A 23,262-nucleotide genomic window follows, 5' to 3' on the forward strand; every position below is an offset into this window, starting at 1 on the left:
TCAGAGCGGTCCAAGGCATCGAACTCCTTCAAGAAGTCCACAAAGGCATATACGATTCACACTCGGGACCCATGCCCTCGCCGCCATGGTCATACGCCAGGGATTCTACTAGCCAGCCATCGTGTGTGCGGTGAACCATGTAGTCCGTTGTGCGAAGCATGCAAATTCTCACCTTGAGCGGGGCACCTTCGTAGTTCACAAAGCTGATCACCCACACCTGGTCGTTACAACGATGGGGCCTCGACATAGTCGGACCACTGCCCACAACACAAGAAAACCACAAATTTGCCTTCGTTGCAGTGGAATATTTCACCAAGTGAATTGAAGAAAAAGTCGTATCAACGATCATGGCGAAGACAACACAAAAGGTCTTCTAGCAGAACATTGTCTGTCGCTTCAAAGTCCCCTCTGAATTGATAGTGGACAACGGAAAACAATTTGACAACCAACATTTTTGGGAATTCTGCGCTTCTATTGGCATGTGGACAATCTTTGCATCAGTCTACCACCCATAATCCAACAGACTTGTGGAGCGCGCAAACGGTAAAATCTTCACCACAATCAAAAAAGACTGTTAGAAGATAAAAATGGCAAGTGGGCGGAGCAATTACCCGAAGTAGTGTGGCACTCAACCCAACTGAGTCCCGCGCCACCAGGTTCACCCCATTCAGATTAATGTACGGAACAGAGGCAATGAATCCGCACGAGCTCAAGCATGGCTCGCCCCGGACTTACCCCAAGGCCACCCCCGACATTGACGATCTAGCAACAAAAGACCTCCTCGACGAAGATCATGTTAATGCCCTTAATGCATTGAACAAATACCAAGTAACAACAAAGACCTGGAGAAACAAAGTTGTCACTCATAAAGAGTTTGAAGAAGGGGACCTCATTCTCATCAGGACCGGAAGATCGGAATCCAAAGGCAAACTCGAGTCGAAGTGGGAAGAACCCTTCATCGTCAAGAAGAAAACGTCCTTGAATGCATATAGGCTTGCAAGCCAAACAGGCGCAGACCTCGAACATTCCTGGAACATAGACAATTTGAGAAAAAATTCTATTTGTAAGGCGACACGCAACTAGGGCCTTCACGCCTTTGTAACTATTTTCGATATATCACTCCATTTAGGCTCGCACTCTTTTCCTCTAAGGGGGTGAGGTTTTTAATGAGGCGGTGCCATGTAATGAAATAAACAGAAAAACCCCCCATAAAAGAAAGAAGTGCGGCCCAAACACGTCGAAAAAGGCCGCAAGATCGGCCTTCGCTATTCAACGGTAGGACGATCACCACGATGACAGTCTTAAGTCACCCATCGTGTGCGACAATCACATCTATCCGAGCAAAAAGTAGCCTAAGGGTGCAACCAGATTAGCACAAAAAGTGCGCGAAGACACCCAAGGGTGTGGAGTCGTCTAATAGGCGCAACATCTATCCAATCAAAAAGTTGCCTAAGGGTGCAACCGGATTAGCACAAAAAGTGCATGAAGACACCCAATGTGTGAATTCATCTAATAGGCGCAACATCTATCCGAGCAAAAAGTCGTTTAAGGGTGCAGCCGGATTAGCACAAGTGCGCAAAAACACCTAAGGGTGTGAAATCGTCCACGAATCCATCCGAGCAACAAGTCGCCTAAAGGTGCAACTGAATATGCACAACGACACATGAAGCAAACAATCACGCACAGAAATAAGAAAAAAGCCTCAGTACATTTAAGAACCGAAGACATGCATAGTCGTCCCTCGGCGAAGGCGGGCGAGGGCAGCGTTTCACTCAAATCACCGAGTGACGACTATACAAATCTTCCAAATATTACAAAGGCTCAACCTTTGGGATTAGACCAGCCTTCCGGAAGTTAAACAACGTAAGCCTAAGTTCTTCGCCATCGAAAAGCGCCCTAAGGTTTTTGTTCTTCGAAACCCCGTTCGGTTGTTGGCGCAAGAACAATCCGGTGAGGCTCCTCTTCCGACCACGCCCTCTCCCGTTCTTGAGTACACAGTGGTGACATACGAAACACCTCACGAAGCGAGACCCGCGGGCGAGCCCCCCAGTCCCATACGACAATCAGGAGCCTTCGCCTCCTCGGTGTGGCTCGCCAGCATTTCCTAGTCTTCATTTCGGTAGTCCAACTCTTCTCTTGCTTCTTGCTGCAATCGGCGGGACCCTAGACAAAGACTACCCCATCCTAGATTCTATCGCGGACACATCTAGCGCAACAAAAAAATCTAAATCCTCCTTCGAGGACTCCTCATCCATCCATGTGAAGAGGCTCAGCAATCCCTCGCTACCCGATGACCATGAATCAAATCTAGAGCCCCCGTCGCTAAACCCTGTTGGACTCCGATAAGACAACGGTGTAATACATTCGGTAGCACCAAATATTTCCTTCCCCTTGTCCAAGAGGCCAAAATTTTCTTGCGCAGGCCCAGTCACCGGAACCTGCGCAATAGCCGACTTTAAGTATTAACAAATATCAAAAGTATTGTCACAACAAGCCTACTCCTATCTTTACACCTGCTCAGAGGTAGACGACTATGAGGTTCCCATCGCTCCAGGGTCGGTACCACTGACCCTCGCATGCGACGATTGCTCTTCAGTACCTGCCTCTGCGCTAGCATCTTGTGTAGCCACCAAGCTCTCCAGGCCAACGAGTCCTAGACCTCTTCATCCCTCATCACATGCGAAGATGTCACACCCGGATTTAGGGGACAAACCCATGCACGAATCAAATGTGTGCTAGGATCAAGTCTCACACATATGATGACTCATGTTACAAAAAATGAATGTCACATCTTTAATATATAATGGAGTTCTGTACAAAATAGTTAAATAATTACATCATACGAAGACAACGATCCAGCAACCATACTTGACTGGGAGACGATGGCCTATACCTCTTATGAACTCATCGCGACATCCTTCATGATCCTCATCTTGTCGGTACCTATTCTTGACCTGGGAGGATGTGAGTACAGCAAGGGTGAGCTCACATACGTTCATCGCTCAAAAAGTTGTGGGAAATAATGTGCATGAGCTCACTTACAGTGGGGCTCATGTGAAGTGTAAGGCTTATTAAAGGAGATGGTTAAAGCTAGGCATTGCTTTTAAACTTGGTCAAAGTTTTATTAGCATTTACTAAGTATAAGTAGATACCAACCCAAATAAATAAGAGATCACAATTAATAATAACACTCACAATGCAAAGCAAATGATAAATTAAGTTTAATTTCATAAGTTAATCATGTGAGAGTCCGAGCTGCTCATGACTGTGAGCACGACTGATATACCAGTTTTACACTCTATAGAGGTTGTGCATCTTTACCCACAAGTCGTGTTACCCATTTTCCACTGGGTTGTGCGGACCCCATACACCTCTACCGAGGAAGCGAGGCAGTGTAGCACTACGAGGCCTTTCCAAAGTTCCACTAGTTCGAGAAAACCTACTACGATTTTAGGAAGAAGGAAGCATAGTAATCCCTCATCCGAAATGCCATCTCAGCAGTTCCACCCGAGAACCTCCAAATACTCTATAGCGACGCCTCCCCGCTTGTTCATTTCGGGTAAGGTAATCTCTCCCTAGCTTTCCTAATTACTTGGCCAAGGGCGTCCCATTCCACCCTTGTGGTAGAACTGTTTTCCCGGGTGATCGCTCCATGTTCTAATTAACAAAATAATCTTATCATGAACAACAATAAAAACACCAGCAAAATTGGAACATGATCATAATATAACATTAATTTCCCAAAATTAGGTAGCAATAGCAAATCTACCTAATAATTCTTTTGTTTGCAAGGTGTGGGGTAAACAAAACTAGAAAAAACCTACTAGGTCCCATCAAATTAACCTGAGATTTGAGATTCCCCACGTACTTCACCAAATTAGTCTTCAGATGACTCGTAACCTCGCTACTACTCGTAGCAATACAAACAAACATGGTATAGGAAAAACTAATATCACACCAATCATGAGAACATATTGTATAATAATGATCTATACATCGTAACAAGATCTTAGGTTCGAGAACCACTAAATTTAGAGTTACGGTTAAATAGTTATGATTTTCTGAAGAATTAAGTGTTAGATATAAAATAAATTAAGTACCTAATTTTTAACCTATGTTTCATAACAAAAAAAGGTTGTCAGATGATAAACAATATTAATATGAATTCAATGCAACTGGAATGTAACAAAAAGGAGTTAAAATCATAAAGTTATGAATTTCCTAAGATTGGGACATTATTTTTGCACTAGAAATGATTTCTACATTTATTTTAATTGATTTCTCGCCTAACTGGGTTGCGGCCATAATTGCAGTAAAGTTCAGGGGCTAGATCGCAAGTTTTAGGGGCTTAGATTAAATCTTCTATAACTGCATCAGGCCAACGGGTTGATTTCAATAGAATACAGGGTCTCTTAAGTAAAAATGCCCGGCCGAAGGGTTATGAGCACACCATAGCTGATCGATCTAGAACTAACGGCTCAGATTAAATCATAGTTTACATGAACTGGTATGTGATCACGGCCGTAGGATGAGATATCTACGCTCCAGATTTTAAAGTATCACGATCTGATCTCGGCCGTTCGCCCACGATCAAACGACACTGGTTTAATACACCCAAGGGGTACTCTACTTCTAATCTCAACCGATCATCGCATGACAGACGGCTAGATGCCCATCACCTACTTGGAAATCTAACCACAGCACCATCGTTCCCCCGGCGGCGGTGGCCTTGGTCAGCGTTGGGCAACCCGGTGCCCTGATGCCCCGTTCATCTGGATGCTAGGTGCTCTGCATAGGGATTTGCATGGCAAACAAGATAAATGGTTTCCCACCGTGATGTATGCAGCCAAATGCCCGGACTACGGTGGAGAGCGGCTTCATGGCGCAGATTTGCTCCAGCAAGCGATTTCGTGCGTGTGAGACGGACCTGAGCTCGGGCGCCCACCGAGGCCACAACGTCGCCACGAGCAAGATTCACCCATGGCGGCTCTCTCTCTCTCGCGCTATAGCGTTCTGCCCGCTAGATGCACAAACGTCGATGGAGGTCATGATTAGGGGGTTGAGGGGGGGGGGTTGCGGTGGCAGTCACATTTATACACCGACGCGAAAGGATTCCGGCCAGAAGGTTGGAATAACCCTGCTAAATTCGTATGGGAGCCATGGAGTCGGTCGGTTCTGTTCGAGTCCATGTGGGGAGGGGGGGCAATCCTGACGACTAAAAGTCTCCTAGAGGTGGGTGAATAGGCGGAATCTGAAAATTATAAACTTAAGCACACACTACAAGCCGGGGTTAGCGTTAGAAATGAATCCGAGTCCGAAAGAGAGAGGGGAAAACAAATCAAGAGCGAATCAAGCGAATGAACATGGTGATTTGTTTTACCGAGGTTCGGTTCTAAAGAACCTAGTCCCCGTTGAGGTGGTCACAAAGACCAGGTCTCTTTCAACCCTTTCCCTCTCTCAAACGGCCACCTAGACCGAGTGAGCTTTCTCCTTAATCAAACGGATCACTTAGACCCCACAAGAACCACCACACACTTGGTGTCTCTTGATTTGATTACAATTCACTTGGGAACAAGAATGAGGAAGGAAGAAAGTGATCCAAGAAACAACAGCGCAAAGAACACGAACAAAACACTCTTTCTCTAGTCACTAGATGTTTGGAGTGAATTTGGGACTTGGAGAGGCTTTGATTCTTTTGAATTGTGTCTAGGAGTGAATGCACTAGATCTTGTATTGAATGTGAAGTGCTGGAAACTTGGATGCTTGGAGTGGAGGTGGTTGGGGGGTATTTATAGCCCTCAACCACCAAATGACTGTTGGGGCAAGCTGCTGACGATGGGCGCACCAGACAGTTCGATGCGCCACCGGACACTGTCTGGTGCACCAGCCTCATCACCAAACCGTTAGGGTTCAGGAGCTTCTGATCGTTGGAGGCTTTGTCCTTTAGTGGCACCGGACAGTCCGGTGGCACACCGGACAGGCACTGTTCACTGTCCGGTGCCCCTCTGACTCTATGCTCTGACTCTGTCACGCACTGTTGCCCTGTTCTTCAGCTTTTGCAGTCGACCGTTGCGTGAAGTAGCCGTTGCTCCGCTGGTGCATCGGACAGTCCGGTGAATTATAGCGTAGCGCGTTGGTGAAAACCCGAGAGTGACTGGTTTGGGATTGTACGGTTCTGGTGCACCGGACACTGTCCGGTGGCACACCGGACAGTCCGGTGCGCCAGACCAGGCACACTCGGTTTCTTTGCTCCTTTGAATTTGAACCCTTTCTTCAATCTCTTATTGGTTTGTGTTGAACCTTTATGCACCTGTAGATCATATACTCTAGAGCAAACTAGTTAGTCCAATATTTGTGTTGGTCATTCAACCACCAAAATTAATACTAGGAAAAGGTTAACCCTATTTCCATTTCAATCTCCCCCTTTTTGGTGATTGATGCCAACACAAATCAAAGCAAATATATAAGTGCAAAATTGAACTAGTTTGCATAAGGTAAGTGCATAGGTTACTTAGAATTAAACCAATTTATACTTTCACTAGATATGCATGGATTGTCTCTTTTATTTAACATTTTGGACCACGCTTGCACCACTTGTTTTGTTTTTGCAAATTCTTTTTGAAAACCTTTTCAAGATCCTTTTGCAAATAGTCAAAGGTATATGAATAAGAATGCAGGAAGCATTTTCAAGATTTGAAATTTCTCCCCCTGTTTCAAATGCTTTTCCGTTGACTAAACAAAACTCCCCCTGAATGAAATTCTCCTCTTAGCTTTCAAGGGGGTTTTAATAGATACCAATTGGAAGTATGTAGCTTAGATCCTAATTTTTAAAATATACCAATTGAAAGTAAACATACCAATTTGAAATATATCAATAAAATTTTTCAAAAGGTGGTGGTGCGGTCCTTTTGCTTTGGGCTAATACTTAATCCCCCTTTGACATTAATTGCCAAAAACGAAGACTTTGTGAGCCCTTTTTACTTTCTCCCCCATTGGTACAAGTAGATATGAGTGAAAGGATTATACCAATCGAAGAGTGGTGTGGAGTGACGATGAAGGATGAAAGATACCGGTAGAGCAGAGTGGAAGCCTAGTCTTCGTCGAGTACTCCATTTCCCTTTCAATCTATGACTTAGCATAGAAATACACTTGAAAACACATTAGTCATAGACATAAAAGAGACATGATCAAAGGTATACAAATGAGCTATGTGTGCAATGTTTCAATCAAAATTCCGAGAATCAAGAATATTTAGCTCATTCCTAAGTTTGGAAAAGGTTTTCTCATCTAATGGCTTGGTAAAGATATCGACTAATTGTTCTTTGGAGCTAACATAAGCAATTTCGATATCCCCCCTTTGTTGGTGATCCCTCAGAAAGTGATACCGAATGTCTATGTGCTTAGTGCGGCTGTGTTCAATGGGATTATCTGCCATGCGAATTGCACTCTCATTGTCACATAGGAGAGGGACTTTGCTTAATTTGTAGCCATAGTCCCTGAGGGTTTGCCTCATCCAAAGTAATTGCGCACAGCAATGGCCTACGGCAATGTATTCGACTTCGACGGTAGAAAGAGCTATTGAGTTATGTTTCTTTGAAGCCCAAGACACCAGAGATCTCCCCAGAAACTGACAAGTCCCTGATGTGCTCTTCCTATCAATTTTACACCCTGCCCAATTGGCATTGGAATATTCTATTAAATCAAAAGTGGATCCCTTGGGGTACCAAAATCCAAACTTAGGAGTATAAACTAAATATCTCATGATTCTTTTCATGGCCCTAAGGTGAACTTCCTTAGGATCGGTTTGGAACCTTACACACATGCATACGGAAAACATAATATCCGGTCGAGATGCACATAAATAGAATAAAGATCCTATCATCGACCGGTATACCTTTTGATCTACGGACTTACCTCCCGTGTCGAGGTCGAGATGCCCATTGGTTCCCATGGGTGTCTTGATGGGCTTGGCATCCTTCATTCCAAACTTGTTAAGTGTGTCTTGAATGTACTTTGTTTGACTGATGAAGGTGCCCTCTTGGATTTGCTTGACTTGAAATCCTAGGAAATACTTCAACTCCCCCATCATAGACATCTTGAATTTCTGAATCATGATCCTACTAAACTCTTCACAAGTAGATTTGTTAGTAGACCCAAATATGATATAATCAACATAAATTTGGCATACAAACAAATCTTTTGCAATAGTTTTAGTAAAGAGAGTAGGATCGGCTTTACTGACTTTGAAGCCATTAGTGATAAGAAAATCTCGCATGCATTCATACCATGCTCTTGGGGCTTGCTTGAGCCCATAAAGCGCCTTTGAGAGTTTATAAACATGGTTAGAGTACTCACTATCTTCAAAGCCGGGAGGTTGCTCAACATAGACCTCTTCCTTGATAGGTCCATTGCGGAAGGCACTTTTCACGTCCATTTGATAAAGCTTAAAGCCATGGTAAGTAGCATAGGCAAGTAATAGGAGAATTGACTCAAGCCTAGCTAAGGGTGCATAAGTTTCACCAAAATCCAAACCTTCGACTTGTGAATAACCTTTGGCCACAAGTCGGCCTTTGTTCCTTGTCACCACACCATGCTCATCTTGCTTGTTGCGGAATACCCACTTGGTACCTACAACATTTTGGTTAGGACATGGAACTAAATGCCATACCTCATTCCTCGTGAAGTTGTTGAGTTCCTCTTGCATAGCCAGCACCCAATCCGAATCTCTTAGTGCATCCTCCACCCTATATGGCTCAATAGAGGACACAAAAGAGTAATGTTCACAGAAATGTGCAACTCAAGATCTAGTAGTTACCCCCTTATGAATGTCACTGAGGATGGAGTTGACGGGGTGATCTCGTTGAATTGCTTGGCGGACTCTTGGGTGTGGCGGTCTTTGACCCTGAATCTCTTGATCATCTTCCTTGTCTTGATCAACTTCATCTCCCCCTTGATCATTGTCCTCCTTTTGAGGTGGCTCATCCTCTTGATCTTCATCTTCATTGCCTTGAGCTTGATCCTCATCTTGAGTTGGTGGAGATGCTTGATTGGAAGATGACGGTTGATCTTGTGCTTGTGTGGGCTCTTCGGATTCCTTAGGACACACATCCCCAATGGACATGTTCCTTAGTGCGACGCACGAAGCCTCTTCATCATCTAGTTCATCAAGATCAACTTGCTCTACTTGGAAGCCATTAGTTTCATCAAACACAATGTCACAAGAAACCTCAACTAATCCAGTGGATTTGTTGAAGACTCTATATGCCCTTGTCACCTTGTGTTTGAGTCATAACCAAGTAAAAAGCCTTCTACAGCCTTAGGAGCAAATTTAGATTTTCTACCTCGTAACAAGAATAAACATTTGCTACCAAAGACTCTAAAATATGAAACATTGAGCTTTTTACCGGTAAGGAGTTCATAAGATGTGTTCTTGAGGATTCGGTGAAGGCAGAGCCGGTTGATGGAGTAGCAGGCGATGTTAATTGCGTCAGCCCAAAACCGGTCCGGAGTCTTGTACTCATCGAGCATGGTCCTCGCCATGTCCAATAGAGTTCTATTCTTCCTCTCCACTACACCATTTTGTTGAGGTGTGTAGGGAGAAGAGAACTCATGCTTGATGCCCTCATCCTCAAGAAATCCTTCTATTTGTGAGTTCTTGAACTCCATCCCGTTATCGCTTCTTATCTTTCTGATTCTCAATCCAAACTCATTTTGAGCCCGTCTCAAGAATCCCTTCAAAGTCTCTTGGGTTTGTGATTTTTCCTGCAAAAAGAATACCCAAGTGAAGCGAGAATAATCATCGACAATTACTAGACACTACTTACTCCCGCCGATGCTTATATAAGCTATCGGGCCGAATAGATCCATGTGGAGTAAGTCCAGTGGCCTGTCCGTTGTCATTATGTTCTTGTGTGGATGGTGGGCGCCAACTTGCTTTCCTGCTTGACATGCGCTACAAACCCTGTCTTTCTCAAAATGAACATTTGTTAGTCCTAAAATGTGCTCTCACTTTAGAAGCTTGTGAAGATTCTTCATCCCAACATGGGCTAGTCGGCGATGCTAGAGCCAACCCATATTAGTCTTAGCAATTAAGCAATTATCGAGTTCAGCTTTGTTAAAATCAACTAAGTATAGCTGACCCTCTAATACTCCCTTAAATGCTACTGAATCATCACTTCTTCTAAAGACAGTAACACCTATATCTGTAAATAGACAGTTGTAGCCTATTTTGCATATTGGAGATACAGAAAGCAAGTTATAATCTAAAGAATCTACAAAAAAAAACATCGGAAATAGAATGGTCAGGTGATATAGCAATTTTACCCAATCCTTTGACCAAACCTTGATTTCCATCCCTAATGTGATAGCTTTTTGGGGATCTTCGTTTTTCTTGTAGGAGGAGAACATTCTTTTCTCACCTGTCATGTGGTTCGTGCATCCGCTATCAATTATCCAACTTGAGCCCCTGGATGCACAAACCTGCAAAACAATTTACGCCTTGTTCTTAGGTACCCAAACAATCTTGGGTCCTCTGATGTTAGAAACAAGTACCTTGGGTACCCAAACACAAGTCTTTGATCCCTTGTGTTTTCCCCAACATATTTGGCAACTACTTTGCCTGATTTGTTAGTAAGCACATAAGAAGCATCAAAAGTTTTGAATGAAATGTTATGATCATTTGATGCGGTAGGAGTTTTATTTTTAGGCAATTTAACATGGGTTGATTGCCTAGAGCTAGAAGCCTCATTCTTATACATAAAAGCATGGTGAGAAACAGAATGAGATTTCTTAGCATGAATTCTCCTAATCTTGTGCCCAGGATAATTGGCAGGATATAAAATGTAACCCTCATTATCCTGAACCATGGGAGCCTTGCCCTTAACAAAGTTAGACAATTTTTTTAGGGACATTAAGCTTGACATTGCCTCCCTATTGGAAACCAGTGCCATCCTTAATGCCAGACGTCTCCCATTATAGAGCATGCTTCTAGCAAATTTAAATTTTTCATTTTCAATCTCATGCTCATTGATTTTAGCAGTTAGTTGAGCTATATGATCATTTTGTTGTTTAATTAAAGCAAGGTGATCATTTATAGCATCAACATTAATATCTCTACATCTAGTACAAATAGTAACATGATCAACGGTAGATGTAGAGGGTTTGCAAGATTTTAATTCCTCTATCTTAGATTTTAGCATGGCATTTTCATCTCTAAGATAGGAAATAGAATCATTGCAAACATTCAAATCTTTAGCCTTGGAAATTAAACTAGCATTTTCAGTTCTAAGGCTAGAAATTGATTCATTCAATTTATCAATCTTAGTATTTAAACTAGCATTTTCATTTCTAAGATTGTTAATTGAGTCATGGCAAATGCTAAGCTCCTTAATCAAGTTTTCACATTTTTCTACTTCCTGAGCATAAGCATTTTTTACTTTAACATGCCTTTTGTTTTCTTTAATAAGGAATTCTTGTTGGCTATCCAAGAGTTCATCCTTCTTATGAATAACTCCTATCAATTCATTCAAATTTTCCTTTTGTTGCATGTTAAGGTTGGCAAAAAGGGTAAGCAGATCATCATCATCATCACTAGATGTAGTATACTTGGGGTTGGTTCTAGATTGTACCTTCTTCTTTTTTCCGTCCTTTGCCATGAAGCACTTTTGGCCGATGTTGGGGAAGAGAAGGCCTTTGTTGACGGTGATGTTGGCAACATCCTCGTCGGAGGAGGAGTCGGTGGAGCTCTCGTCGGAGTCCCATTCCCGACACACGTGAGCATCGCCGCCCTTCTTCTTGTAGTACCTCTTTTTTCCTCTCTTCTTCCCCTTCTTGTCATCGCAACTGTCACTATCACTAGACATTGGACATTTTGCAATAAAATGACCGGGCTTACCACACTTGTAGCACACCCTCTTGGAGCGGGGTTTGTAATCCTTCCCCCTCCTTTGCTTGAGGATTTGATGGAAGCTCTTGATGATGAGCACCATCTCCTCATTGTCGAGCTTGGAGGCGTCGATGGGGAGTCTACTTGATGTAGACTCTTCTTTCTTCTCTTCTGTCGCTTTGAATGCGACGTGTTGCACCTCGAGTGTGGAGGTGCCGCCTTGCTCCAAGTCGACGATGTGTTTGGAGCATTTGATCATTAGCTCAAAGCTCACAAACTTTCCTATCACTTCCTCGGGAGACATTAATTTGTATCTAGGATTCCCACGAATTAATTGTACTTAAGTAGGATTGCAAAAAAAGGAATCTTAGAATAACCTTGACCATCTCATGGTCATCCCATTTTGTGCTCCCGAGGTTGCGCACTTGATTGACCAAGGTCTTGAGCCAGTTGTACATTGCTTGTGGCTCCTCTCCTTTGTTGAGGACGAATCGACCGAGCTCCCCCTCGACCGTCTCCCGCTTGGTGATCTTGGTCACCTCATCTCCTTCGTGCGCGGTCTTTAGGACGTCCCAAATCTCCTTGGCGCTCTTTAACCCTTGCACCTTATTATACTCCTCTCGACATAGAGAGGCGAGAAGTACATATAGTAGTTGCTTGGGAGTTAAAGTGCCTTATTTGGGCGACCTCGTCCGAGTCGTAGTCTTCGTCCCCCACGGTAGGTACCTGCGCTCCAAATTCAACAATGTATCATATGCTTGCGTGGAGTGAGGTTAGGTGATGCCTCATTTTATCACTCCACATACAATAATCTTCACCATCAAAATATGGTGGTTTGCCTAATGGAACGGAAAGTAAAGGAGCACGCTTAGAAATACGGGGATAACGAAGTGGCATCTTACTATACTTCTTGCGCTCATGGCGCTTAGAAGTGATGAACGCCGCGTCGGAGCCGGATGTGGAGGGCGACGAAGAGTCGGTCTCGTAGTAGACCACTTTCTTCATTTTCTTCTTCTTGTCACCACTCCGATGCGACTTGACGCGGAGAGGGGATCCCTCTTTGGCTTTGGTGCCGGACTCCCTTGATGGAGCCTTCCTATGGCTTGTGGCCTTCTCGCCGGTTTCCATCTCCCTCTTGGCGGATCCTCCCGACATCACTTCGAGTTGTTAGGCTCTAATGAAGCATCGGGCTTTGATACCAATTGAAAGTCGCCTAGAGGGGGTGAATAGGCGGAATCTGAAAATTATAAACTTAAGCACACACTACAAGTCGGGGTTAGCGTTAGAAATGAATCCGAGTCTGAAAGAGAGGGGGAAAACAAATCAAGAGCGAATCAAGCGGATGAACATGGTGATTTGTTTTACCGAGGTTCGGTTCTAAAGAACCTAGTCCCCATTGAAGTGGTCACAAAGATCGGGTCTCTTTCAACCCTTTCCCTCTCTCAAACGATCACCTAGACCGAATGAGCTTTCTCCTTAATCAAACGGATCACTTAGACCCCACAAGGACCACCACACACTTGTTAGTCCAATATTTGTGTTGGTCATTCAACCACCAAAATTAATACTAGGAAAAGGTTAACCCTATTTCCCTTTCAACGACCCAGACCCACATGCCGTGACGCACGTGAGGACCAGGGCCACGGGGATGGCTAACTAAATCGAGGAAGGCTGGAATTGGCCCAACAGGTAGGGTTTTATGTTTTTTTCTTTTATCCTTTCTTTTATTTTTTTTTTCTAAATTTAATGATTCATCTAAATTTAAATTCTGTTTTTGGAACTTCAGATTTTCAAATATCACCCATAATTCTAATATGAATAATACTTCCACTGTTTTCCATAATATTATTAGTATTATTATACTATTTGCCATTCTTTTAACTCTTTTGCTCCCATATTTTTCATAGCTCAAATTTGATTTTGAATCTAAATTTGTTTTAAACCTAAGTTTGAGTTTGGTGCACAAACAAAGGAGTTCTAGCATGATGCATAATTTCATGTGTTTATTTGTTATTTATTTAAAAGAAAATGCCTCTTTAATAAGATGCATCATCAAAATGACTCCTTTATTATTTCTCAAGTGACTAGAGTCATAGAGGCTAGATTCTAGGGTTTAAAGAAGACAACATAACAAAGCATTAGAAATCAAACAGAAAGCATCTCCCCCAACAACAGAGTAATCACTCACATGCGCCAGCGCCTGGCCGATCCTCTCCCAGATGACTCCTCGACCATGGGGACCCCACATTCGATCGTATGGCGCTCCGGCCGAGCACTTTAGCACATTGTCTTCTCCCTGGAATACTCCTTGAAAAGTCATCATTGCTCTAGTCAAAAGCTTCAAAGTGCCTACAACCTTAATGGGACAAGGGTTTCGCCGCCCCTTCGCAGGTAACGAGGGAGGCGTAAGACACGAGTCTCATCCCGATAGACAGAAGGGACTCTAACTCCTCCTACAACTAGCATAGGAAGCAGGTCCCCACCTCCCCTCCCGACTTTATCGAAGGGGGCGTCTGTGCGCCCAGATCATGATAGGAGTCAACAAAAAGTGTATGTGCTCGGTCCACGCCAAACCACATATGGCGGCATCCACCCTCTCGCGGTAGGCACACATATTCCTCACTTCCAACTCTAGCTCAGCGGATTGCTTCTAGGCGGCTTGAGCCTCCACCCGGGAAGCTTGGGCCTTGGTTAAAAAACTCACATAGCGCAACTGTCACGCGGCCGTTGCCGCCACACCGTCAGCCGCAGATGCGCTGGCGACCTCCCCGCTCCCGTTAGGTGCAGCGCAGAATTACACCCATGGGTCTAGCAAAGTTGCCACTGCGGCCTTCGCCAGAGCTATCTCTTCAACCGACTTCACCGGCATCACCACCGTTTGCCCAGACGCAGCCTCTACAGCCGAAAAACAGATCAACACAAGAACATATACCATCATACGAAACTCACACAACAATAACCACACTCAGCGTCAGGCGGCAGCCCCGTCTGAGCGTCGAACATGCCAACACCTTCAACTAGGTAGTCATCCACAGACAACTCCCGGCCAGTCTCAACCCCCTTCACCTCGGCCACCTCATCAACTCGTGATGGTGAGGGCACCCTCCTGGCCGCCGCCACAGGCACCACCGGAGGAGGCATGGCAGCAGCCGCAGTAGGGCCCTTCGCGCTGGGATGCGGCGCCTTCGCGTCGTGCCAGGGATCCACTAGCCGTAGCGGAGCCTTCCGCTTCTTCCGTGTAGACTCTTGATGATCCTTTTCCACCACTTCTGTTAGAACAACACCAATGTTTCTTCCGTAAGGAAAGATTTTGAAGTCTCGAGCCAAACAGGACATTGAGTAATCTTCACCGGAGGCCAGAGGGATAGGGTCATTTTTATGCCACTCACCCTCGGTCACCTTCAGCATTCGCGAAGATGATTTCCGGAGGTCGGGCGAAGTCATGACCTCCCTAGGCTCAGCGCACGTCTCCGCCAACTCCTCAACAAACCCCCTTGAGGCCCTCAAAAACCCTGATGCCTTCATTGTACCTTTCACCTCCACTTTTATTTTTCTGGTTGTCGCAACTACATACTTCCCCTTCAAGCAGCCTTTGTCTACCTGAAGCGCCCCAAACCTCTTGAGACTCAAATTCGATACAATTACTAGTCCCAGGAGGCTAGTAAACACATTTATACATCAGATGATTCCAGATCTGCTTAAACAAGACAAACCTATAAAGGTGGCGATCAACTTTAAGAGTTGGTCCACAACTCGGGACATATTATCAGAGTGGGGCTGAAGCAGCCCGATATACGCAGCGAAGCAAATCAGCGGTCCAACAGCCACATGCAAGGTTGGGAACAGGCGTAACTCTTACCCGATCAACGATCTCCTTCTCTGAAAAACAACAAATAAGCAAGGGTGAGTACTTACATACTCAGCAGCCCACCTTCACCCGCAGAATGGGGAAATCAGATATAATGCATGGAATATGTGGAGCTCAGGATATTTTGTAGAAATAGCAGTATTTGATGCAGGGTTATTTTGTAAAACATTTTGTATTTTTCAAAGCGCATCCTCTCCTAAAGGAGCAGGAAGTTTTTCAATATAGAGCAAAATCCCCTAGACTAAACCATCCAGGTATCTCAGCAGTTTCCCACTGGTTTTCATTTTCAAAAATAACTACTGGACTTCTCATCCACCATAGCTCACGGCTCAACCGCCGGACCTTTTAAAAACCACTTTTCTAAAGCATTTTTGGAAAACAAAACACTAATTGTCATACCACACCAGACTCGTCCATTTTAGTGGACACAGACTATTTGAATAGGTTTGAACTCTGCGTAGAGGTGTACACTTTACCCACTAGTCCGGTTTCTGCAATCTCACCGTCGTGAGATCCGAATGCCGAATCTCTCTCTTTCCTTGCACGTCCTTACCTTAACGGTTATACCGGAAGGAGTCAGGCCACCGCCATGTCCAAACCGGACAAAACATTCCCCCTCCTTATCCTCCCGGTGCTCCCCAACCATCATAACCCTGGGATTCGGACCGTACAAGTTCAGATTGAGCGACCGCCCATACAGTCTCGAGTGGTTGTACTTGTCATGAGTACAGGTAGTGAAGGATGACAAACCGGTCCTTATATGAGGGGACAATCCTTCTGCTCACACCTAACCCGGCTGAGCCAACACCTGAGGCCCTCCCATAAACCAGGGAGTCCCTGATCATCCCGCTTAAAAGGTGATAAGGGTGACAACCCTTCATCATACCCATTTTGGAAAACATTTTCTTTTAAAACTCACACCTTTTCTCAAATCATTTGTAACAAATATGTCAAGGAGTATAAAGATTGATTGCGGCAAGCGGCTGGGTGGCCATAATAACTTGTCTCAAAATCATATCATGCATAAAATAACAGACTGAGGGTTGTGGTTGAAAAATCATAGGTAATTTATGCATCATAGGGATCCAGTGAGCTTGCCGTTGTTTTAACCGGCGAAAGGGGTGAGAGCTCACGAAACTGGCTTCTGGCTCCACCGCTTGGCGTAGACTTGCCGATCTGGCCTCCACGAGACGACACGAACGCTCCGATAACTACGCAACATGAACAAGCAAACATACAATCCAGTAAGTATATCAACAAATATTTAGTATAGTGGTCAGAATACCGATATATGGATGGGTAGAGTCTTGAGCAGAATCTGTGTCATGTGGTGCTGTGATATTACTGGTGGCGGAGTGGAGGTGCTTACCAGGAGGGTGCTGTTGGGGACTTGTTCTCAAATGCTATGAGTTAAGAACAAGGCAACACAAAAACGTTAAATGTTAAAGCCCTTCGTCCTTTGAGGCATTATTTTCCTTAGTATATAATGATCTTCAGACGAAGGTTATGAAGGACATACCTTCATCGATGCAACATATAATAATAAATAAAGAAATATAAAAGATAACATGAACAATTATATATCAACTCATTTCTATTTTATTACTATGGAAAAATAGAAATGATATCAAATTACAAATGTACCTTCGGCTCGAAAGAAGGAAGAGTACAAGTGTGACGCAAAAGCAAAAATGCCAAGTCAGCGTGAACAGTACGGGAGCACTGTTCATCTATTTATAGGCATGAGACGCAGCCCATGTACAATTACACTCATGCCCTTTACATTTGCTAATGACTCTATAGTAATCCATCGAGGTCTAAATAGCCTTTTCCTTTTTAAGTCGGTTCCCTTTTCTGCTACCATGCCGAAGCTCCCCTGCGCACAGTTTCGTCTCTACGCCAACCTTCGTATTCTTTGTCCTTCTTCAGATTGTGGTTCTGATCCGAGTTCGAAGGTACCTGTTTATGTATCATACTCCAGAAACATTCTTAAATCATGTTTTGAGGACCTTCGGAAGACGAAGGTCCCCAACAGTAGCCCCTCGCAAGGTTAATTTGTTAGAATAACGAATTCAGATTGCGATATGGACGAAAGCCCTAAGCCGAAGGTCCGAAAAAACACCTTCCCTTTGCTAGAATAGCAACAGTCAATGACAATCGGGGCCCTCCAACTTGGAGCGCGCTGGGCGTATAAATAAGAACTCACCCCGAGCTTATTTGGTACGCCTACTTTGCTTTGCTTGATTTCTTAGCTCTTGCTTTCCAATAGTTGCTTTGTTTCTTAAGTTTTCCGAGCTTCGGATTAAGGACATATTTTCGTCGGTTCCGAAGACAAGATGTCTCAAGACAAGAAGACAATTGCTGAAACGAAGCTAACCAAAGATGAGAAGCTTCTTGAGGAAAAGATTGTTGGATTCATTGAGTCAATTGCAAAGACAAATACAGAAAAGATTACGAAAGAAATTCTAGAAGGCTTATCTGAAGATACTGATGACAGCGATAGTTATGATGCAGAAAGCGGGGGCGAAGACTCCGAAGATCGGCCCTGGCGACCAAGTCACACAGTCTTCGGGAAATCGACTATCAGACAGAGCCATCTTGATAACTTGAGAGGAAGGTATTTTCGAGACATGTCTATTGTGAGGGCTGACAACGGAGATAGGACTGTTCCTGTTCCTGAAGAGAATGAAGTCGTAATCTACTGAAGCTTCTTCAAGGCTGGGCTTCGGTTCTCCTTAAGCAGATTTGTGGTCGAAGTTCTAAAGATATATGAGATTTTCCTTCACCAGATTACCCCCGAAGCAATTATCAGAATGGGGATCTTCGTCTAGGCCGTGAGGAGTCAAGGTTTTGGAGCCAAGTGCAAAATGTTTCTGCAGCATGCACGAACTTTTATATGAGACGAAGCCCTAGGGTAAGGAACAGTATCATAACAATTTTGGTTGCTACAGCTTCGTTGCTCGTTCAGGCTCAAGCTACCTAGTGCCAACCTTTCGGAAGAGATGGCCTGGAGATTGGATGAAAGAATGGTTCTATGTGAAAAATGATTTAAAAGCGAGGGAAGACATTACAGAGATCATCATGCGCCCCATTTGGTCCCGCTTCGGCCTTTGGAAACCGAAGGTAGAAATTGATGAAGCAGCCGAAGGATGCCGAAGGGCCTTCGGCATAGTTTGCTCTTTCATCGGGACAAGGGACTTAGTCCAAGAACATGTGGCCTACAGGATATGGCCATTGGTAGACAATTGGGAGATGCCAAAAGAGACCATCAGCAACCCTAACGAAGGTGGCTTGGTTCGTTTGAAATATACCTTCAGGTTTAGAGACCAATTTATCGAACTAGACGATGACTGGTTGAAATGTGTTGAAAATACCAGTGATGAACTACTTGGGGCCTACTCCAAGTCTTAAGATAACGCACTATCTGCGGCCTTCGGGAGCCGAAAAAAGAAGAGGCTGAATAGAGTTTTTGATGCTATTGGATTAATGTATCCTGACTACCGCTACCTGCCACGGGGGCAGAGGAGAAAGAGTTGAACTTCTGGGAAGGATGTTGCTTCAGCTGCCTCAAGCGAGCCCGCGCCGAAGAAGAAAAAGGTGAAGGTTCTTACTCACCGACCGCGCTACATTGAACCGGCCACAGTGCCTGACTTTGGCGATGAGACCTCTTCGGCTACTGAAGCCGAAGGACCTGCCCTTACGCAGAGGATTGAAGAGCCGGCTTCAATGCCGAAGGCTGACAAAATTGAAGAACCAAGACCCGAAGAAACAAAAGCATAAAAAATTCTAAGCCCTTCGGTAGGAGTGGAGGCGCCGAAGATACAAAAAGATCTGGCAGCAACCCCAAAGAGAAAAAGGATGGCTAGTGTGTTAGATGTGCTGGAGACGATAAAAACTTCAAGTTCTACTCCAGGAAAAATTGCCGAGACTTCGAAGGCACAGGTTGAAACCGAAACAAAATTGACCGAAGCCGAAGCTACAATGAACCGGGCCGATGCTGAAACTGGGCCTTCAGAGCCCATCAAAGAGAAATCCACGGAAATTGGAGAAAAGGCAACGGAGGAAGAAGCTATAAAACAAATTTTGCCTAAAAAATCTGCCACTCCTACTCCCGAAGCTTTGAAAGAGAATACTGAGTATATTATCTGTCATGCTTCGGGAAAAAATCTCTCTAAAGAAGAAAAACGAGAAGCTCAAAACTATGCCTAGAAACTAAAATATCCAAAGGGGTCATTGGTGATTTCTGTCTGCCGGGAGATGAGCAGAAGCTTCGGATTCCCGACACTAGAAGACGGGCTTTCGGTGCTATCGAAAGATGAATTGACCGACAGTTTAGCATATAATAGTTTAAAGGTGTGGGAATGAATTTTTTGTACTTAAAAACTAGAATTTGTTCTATTTGCTTATACTTAATACTTCTTTTGCAGGGCCTGATTCTTAGCAATGCCCTCAGGGCGCAGAAAAATGCCGAGGACGAAGGATGCACTATAGCTCTGAACAACCTTCGTTCCGAGTAATTGAACTAAGGAACGAAGGTCTTGAAAAAGATAAAATATTAAATTCATTGGTGAACAAAATAAAAGAAGACGAAGCTACTTCCAAAGCCCAAGCTGAAACCCAGAAATGCGAAATTGAAGACCTTCGGAAACAGCTGGCTGAAGCAAAATTGAAATGTGCTATTGCCGAAGCTGACCGAGATGCCAGTGATTACTGGAAAAATTATTGGGAAAAAACAATTGTAGAACTTCGCTCCTCAAAATAAAGATGTTATGAAAAATCTGTAGAATGTGTGAAAAAGATAAAAACTAGCTTCGCCAATGTTGGCGCATATTCAAGTGAAGACAACTTCGTACGGGGCGATCCCGAAGGACCAATTGATTGGATCAGCGGCGAGGCCGAAGCCTTTGAAGAGATTTTGAATGACCGTGGGGACGTCTGTGCCTTCTCTGGCGTGAGGGGAATTGTAGCTATTTTGGACAAGGCAGGTTGCGAACATGTAAAAACTTTGGCGCAAACCGAAGCTGCTTTATTTATTGATGATACAAAGGACCCCTCGGCCGAAGCAAGCTTAGTTGGTGGAAAATTCTTCACTGACATCTGGGAAAATGGTGGCCGAGGGATGGCCCACGAAATAATAAAGAAGAGCGAAAAGGATAGTCATGATGCTAGGGAAGCAGCGAAGGCAGCTGAAAAAACTGCGGAACTCGAAAGGCGGATAGGTATTGCTTAATAGCTTTTAACTTTATTGTTTATCTTTGTGACTTCGAACTTATTTACATTTTCTACCGCAGCCGAACTATCTCCTCCCCCAGAGCCCTTCGAGTCATTAGTCGACCCAGAGGCAAAGGAATCAGCAGAAATTATTAACATGGCCGAAAGCATTATGGACGAAGTCGTTACTCAACTGCTGACCGAAGCTGCTAGAATATTAATGTAACATTTGCTAGACTATGCTTGTAATATTTGGTGCTCATGGGTTCTTAATGTAATGTATAAATGGCTTTGTAATTCATTTCTTTGCGATGCATGAAACTTTTATGTACATACCGTTTTTGAGACTTCGGCGAAAAAACACCTTCCCTTCTTTTCATGCTTCGTAAAGAAGAGCTTTTTTGCTTTGTGAAAAATCCTCCAATCGTCGCAAAAACATTAATGCTTTGTCAACAATAGACCTTCTTCCTCCACATCAGAGCTGATAAAATTGTATTTCTTCAAAACTTATTTTGTGCCTTAGCACAATTTTACTTTTTTGAAGCATTCTCGGAAGGTCAACATTGTATCTCAACATTGTATCCCCTTCTTGTGCCATTGATGCAATATGATGTATGCTGTTATGTTATGCGAAATGATGTGATGATGTTATGCTATGCAAAATGATACTTTGTGTCGAAGACACACACTCACATCCCCATATTGGAATACACAATCTCTTTGCCGTTTATTTTTCGGCTTCACCGCTTATTTTTCGGTGTATCAGCGCTGACTTTTCGCTGTAAGTTCTGCATTCCCTTAGGAACGTCTTTTGAACTTCTTCGCCTTCTATTTCGACGGTATTCGCGTTGAATTTTCGCACTTCGCCTTATATTTCGGCGGTATTTGGCTCTGCATTCCCTTTGGAACGACTTTTGAGCAGAAAACTTACACTGTGTTCCCTTAGGAACGACTTTTTGTATCTTCGGCAGACTTACGCTGCGTTTCGTAGAATGACTTGTTGTAGCTTTGGAGATACTTGTGATGTACTTTTTAGCCACGTGTTCTGTTAGGAATGACTTTTGGTGCTTCGGCGACTTTTTTAGACTCCGTAAGTCTGTGGAGAAGATATATTTTCATTATGGCAAAAACAAAGCTATTACAAGGAATTGAAAACGACAAGAAAACTAGGTTTTCAATAATTGTTCCTTAGTAAGAAAGAAAATGACAATGAATGTAAAAACTGTTTCAGGGGTAGGATATCTCTTAATAGATATGCTTCGATTCTGGCACGATACTGTTGACTGTGCGAGCTTCGGACTCCTCCCTGAAATCTCGCTGTTGGTGGGTCTGTTGGCTCCCTTCTGGCTGCTGGCCCCATGGATATGCAGGTTGTAATGGTGGCAGAGGTGGAGGCTGTTGCCATGATGCCTGTGGCTGGCTAGCTGAAGCAACAGAAGCTGCAGGATGGTTACCCACATACTCAGGTATGTAGGGTGAGTGATACGAAGCAGTGTGCATGACCTGCTTCGGCTGGTTCTGTTGGGCTGCAGCTTCTGCTATTTCCTTCTGTTTCTGAATGGTGACATGGCACATCCTTGTAGTATGGCCCTTGTCCTCACCACAGAATAGGCAATAAATTTTTCTAGGCTGATCCCCAAACCTTCCTCCGAAGCCCCTGACACCTCTGCCTCTTGGAGCTGGCGGCCGAAGATAGCTTTGTTGCTGCCCCGAAGCTTGCGAGGAATATTGTGGCCTCTGTTGCTGACTTCCTCTGTCGTCATTCTAGGTGGAGTGGATTGATCTGACATGCCTTGGGTGTATTCTCCCTCCGAAGCCCCTTGTCATCTCAGAGAACCTGTAGGCTTCCTCCCTTCTTTGAAGAAAGTCATTGTTAGCGCGGATGTATTCATCCATCTTTTGCAACAGCTTCTCCAAAGTCTGTGGAGGCTTTCTAGCAAAATACTGGGCAGTAAGTCCTGGACGAAGCCCCTTGATCATGGCCTCAATGACAATTTCATTGGGCACTTTAGGCGCTTATGCTCTCAGACGCAAGAACCTTCGGACGTATGCCTGGAGATACTCCTCGTGATCTTGCGTGCATTGAAACAGAGCCTGAGCTGTGACTGGCTTCATCTGGAAGCCCTGGAAGCTTGTCACCAGCATGTCTTTGAGCTTCTGCCATGAAGTGATAGTTCCTGGCCGAAGGGAAGAATACCATGTCTGGGCCACATTCTTAACTGCCATGACGAAGGATTTGGCCATGACAGCTGCATTGCCTCCATATGAAGATATGGTTGCTTCATAGCTCATCCAAAAT

Source organism: Zea mays, chromosome 8, assembly GCF_902167145.1.
Source record: "Zea mays cultivar B73 chromosome 8, Zm-B73-REFERENCE-NAM-5.0, whole genome shotgun sequence".
NCBI lineage: Eukaryota > Viridiplantae > Streptophyta > Magnoliopsida > Poales > Poaceae > Zea > Zea mays.